The following is a 4,730-nucleotide window of genomic DNA, read 5'->3' on the forward strand; positions in this document are numbered from 1 at the left end:
AAGGAGACTATAACAGATCCATCTCATGCTAAAGGAGACTACAATAGATCCATCTCAAGCTAAAGGAGTCTACAACAGATCCATCTCAAGCTAAAGGAGACTACAATAGATCCATCTCAATCTAAAGGAGGCTACAATAGATCCATATCAAGCTAAAGGAGACTACAATAGATCCATCTCAAGCTAAAGGAGACTATAACAGATTCATCTCAAGCTAAAGGAGACTACAATAGATCCATCTCAAGCTAAAGGAGACTACAATAGATCCATCTCAAGCTAAAGGAGACTACAATAGATCCATCTCAAGCTAAAGGAGACTACAAGAGACTGGATTATCCTGAACTTGATAAGAATCATTGGAGACATAAAACCTCCTTACAGGTTCATAAGTACTTACCGGGCTATTGAGATGATAATTATTAACCCTTATATTTTGCAATATAAATATCCAAAGATGAGCCAAACAAGTATATGTTGGGGTAATTATGTTTCCCCTATCACTGATAACCAGTGGTGCTAAACTGTGTTTAATTTGACTTTACCCATTCATAACTACTTAATTCTTTTCTCCCACTTCTCTCCCTCCTTCCACTTTCCTTTTGCTTTAGTCTTCTTCCTTCTCTCCTATTTTTTATTTCTCTTTTCTTTACCATCCATCCTACTTATTTTTCCCTCCTCATCTCTCTTCTTCTTCATTTCCTCTTTGCTTTCCACCTTCACTCTCCCCTACATATACTAAAGTTCTCCTCTTATGTCTTTCTCTCTACACATATATTTTATTGTTTATTCTATTTAACTCCTGAATTTACATGCATTCCTTGGTGCTCATAACTGTGCAACATTAAACTATTTTGTTTTGCCTAGTATTGTGCTGTGTTATTACTCGGTATTATGAATATGTTTAATGTTGCTGTTAGTATAATGTTTTATCAGCTTTATCTATAATCTATATTTTGTATAATTTTTTGGTAATTTCTTGTATGCAATTTTCTTGAGATTTAGAATTTTTTTTTTAAATGTTTTTGAAACTTTATGTAAATCTTATTGTTACCTTGCAGCTTTTCTCCCTGGGCTTCCATTGAAATTTGGCTTATTTTGCCCCAGTGGACTTTTCTGGTAAATAAATAAATAAGTTATACAAATTGCATTTGAATGGAGTCAGAGAAATACTCTACTTTATGTGGCTTGAAAGGTAGTTCCATAGGATTTTTTTTTCTTTGACACATATCTATCACTGCAGCATGTTTTATTAATTTTGCAAAAAAAAAAAAAAGATTTAGGTCCCATGAATAAGTGTTTATGACACCACTGGACTTGTGAATATGTGCTATGTTTTACTGACTAGGGTCAGCTGAGGTCCTATATGGGAAGCAGAGGATGCTTCCCTATAGCCTGTATGACACTTGGAAGAGTGACAAGGCTTTGAGATGGTCTGCATAGTTTTTATCATTTAGACTGAGACCCTTGTTTTATTTTTGCTTTTTTTTAGTGAAAAGATGTGATTGTTCTAATGCTGACATGTGCTTAGACTGGTATATACCAAAAGGAACATTACACTCAAAGGTCAGGGTGTTCATGTAGTGATCTAGTTTAGGCTTGTCCACCTGGTGAACGGAACTTCCCTGGCCGAGTTCAAATGTCAGATGAAGCATATGGACAGGTATTATCTCCCTATTTTGAAGTTTTACCTGTGTTTATAGACACAGGTGTTTGGGCACCTGTCAGCAACTTATTCTGTTGGCATTACATATTATGGGTGGGTTGTTACAGTCCATACTCCACGGTGAGGGGTGTTCCCATTCACATTTGACTATTACCTGTATACAGTCATACGGGGATTATTATTTTGGACATGAAGTGACTACAGGTATGCAGTTGTACATTACACAAGTGTGAAGGGTTGTTACTGTAAATATGTACGGACCATACCTCTCAACCTCTTAGAGCACCAAACCTGCACAAAATCTACACGATGGGGGGACACTTAGGGACACATTTTAAAGATTGCTCTTACAAGCTTAGAACGTTGATAGAATACTAGGTTTTGCATTAGCATGACTTTTCTGCAGGTTGTGGAGTTTTAAACTCAGGATATTTCTCATTATTTAGTGACGTTAATCCTCAGCTATTTACCACACTGGTGAAGATTGTCGGAGGCACACACCAACACTATGGGGTGAACCTGTGGTCATTCTTAGGGTTGACACCCTTTCAAATGCCCAAAGTGGGACATGTTCTGTAGAGATGTCAGATTTTCCAGGACAAAATATACCTACAGCCGTATGGGTTGGGAGGGTGGCCTAATGGTTAAGGTGTTTGCTTTACAAACACAAGGTGCAGGATTTGAGTCTCACAAGGGATAATTGGCTAAACTTAAAATGGCTCGCAAGGGCAGTTAGCTTAGTACTACTCTATAAACCTATAATCTAATTACCGGCCTAATAAGTGCTAAATACAGTGGAACAATTATGTTCCAGGATCTGGGCAACATACTTTTAAATAGAAGCTGTGCAGTGATAAAGGACTTTCTTCCATTAATGGATATATTGTGATCAATGGGCAGTTCATTGCTGATATAAGTTCCCAGATCTCTGACTACACCTTATGCCTTATTATAAGTTGCAACTGACTATATTAGTTGGCAATAAATATCAAAAACAAGTGACACATAAAATGATAATGGTGTTAGGTTTTAAGAAAAAATCTTGCCATGATAGAAATTGCAAAAAAGTTTAAGGAAAAACTTATGAACATAAATAAATGCCTATATCTATACTTCTGAACTGATCCTGATTTTGCATGTTACCCCTAATTTTACCTCATGCTCTGTCCCGCATAAAATGTTTGATCTTCTGCTAAATTGCTTAGAATTACAATCAGTGATACTAGACATTAGAGTTGTATCCATCATATTGTTCAGAAAATGCATTTTAATGTAAAACCTATTGTTCTTTAAACTTCCTTTAAGTGAATTAGAATTAATATTTGAAAACTGTAACTGATTTCAGGTCTTTGTCTTTCCATTATTTTGATTTTATCGAAAATTCACAAGCAAAGAAGTTAAGAGGTATACCTATATTGCTACTGACAGAATTAGCAATAATGTCACAGAAACACAAGAATGAGAAAGAAACTGCATTGCTTTTCTAGGAAAGAGAATGAAAAAGGTAAGGACAAAAAGGGCAAAAGATAGACATTTAAGAGACAGAGGAAAGTATAATGCATAACCTTGACAATGGGAAGTATAAGAAAACGTAGAAAATGGGCAGAAAATAAAGCAATACTCTGTTGGAGTAAAATAATTTCTAAAAGTTTTGTGTGAGGAAATGCTGATAAGAAATAAGTATGCAGCTTTATAGCAGAATAGTAAATTGCCATGAAGCACTAATAGGAAAAAGCTGCCATCTTGTTTATGCTTGATAAACATGGCTTTTTTAGTGCATATGAACAAAGAAAAGAAAAGAAATTGTAACTATTGAAAGTAACTGCAACAACTTTCATCTTAAATCCAACAAGACAAATTTACAAAAAAAAAAAAAAAAAAACTAAAAATTAAAAAAAAAAATTCTTGTTGACACACAACTTTAAATGTAGAATTGATTGCTTTCTTCCTAGGATCTGGACTTCACCAGAATTTAAACAGAATAAATGTTTTTATTTTATATTAAAATCACAAATTACATGATGTTAAACCACCAATAATGAAGTAATAACATTATTCATTGGAATACATTATTGGATTTCATTATATATGAACTTGAAAACAAGTGCTCAAAACTCTAGAAATTCATTTACCGGTGTAATTATTTATATTAAATTTTATTCTTCCAGTTACCTCCCTCTTTGGTTCTATAGTATTTTTTACAGAATAAAAAAATATGATAGGAACATGTTTAACGTGTTGTATTTAGCTTGGATATTGTTGCCATTATACTTTTAATGGCATAACAATGTTGATAAATATGCTGTTGAAGTGACTTCTTCATTTTACCAGTGCAAAATGCAGGACATGATAAACATGTAGCAACATATGCCAGACATTTTCACCACAATCAGATGTTGCTTATACAGAAAGTTCTGTGTATATTATCAAAAGTTACAAACTTACTATAATTGATATATTTTGATTGTTTACATGAGCTACATTGAAACACCTTCTTAGGTCTATGATTTGTGAAAACATTTTTGCACATTTGTAAAAATAATTTTAACATTGAATCCCCTTTGTAAATAAACATTGGTTTACTACCTATACCATCACAAAATCATTCAGAAATCGGAAAACCTGCAAATGATAATTAATCTATTTAATACCAAAATCATTGGTACTAAATTAAAGTATCATTGAAATATTTAATCCCCTATCACCATTTCCCACATGAATATTGTGCCTTTTTGTCCTAGGTTGCTTCAGCATAGGTGCAAAACAACACAGACAAAGGCTGAAGTTGGAGACATCTTGATTTCTATTTGCAACAAATACAGATCCAGGTTTGCTAAACAGGATAATGCTCTAGAGTTCATCCAAATCTAGGTCTCCATAGACAAGGTCCTGTACCATGTCCTGGCAGGCTAGAGGTCACCCAGTATGACCAAGAAAGCTCACAGCTTGTACCTGGATGCACTCAACATCCAACCAAACACCCTATTCATGCAAGACTTTAACTACCCCTCTGTAGACCAGTAAACATACACTGCTTCTAATTCAGTCACATTTTCTGGACTTTATC

Source organism: Protopterus annectens, chromosome 7.part0 (genome assembly GCF_019279795.1).
Source record: "Protopterus annectens isolate FY-2018-M chromosome 7.part0, PAN1.0, whole genome shotgun sequence".
In the NCBI taxonomy this organism is placed as follows: domain Eukaryota; kingdom Metazoa; phylum Chordata; order Ceratodontiformes; family Protopteridae; genus Protopterus; species Protopterus annectens.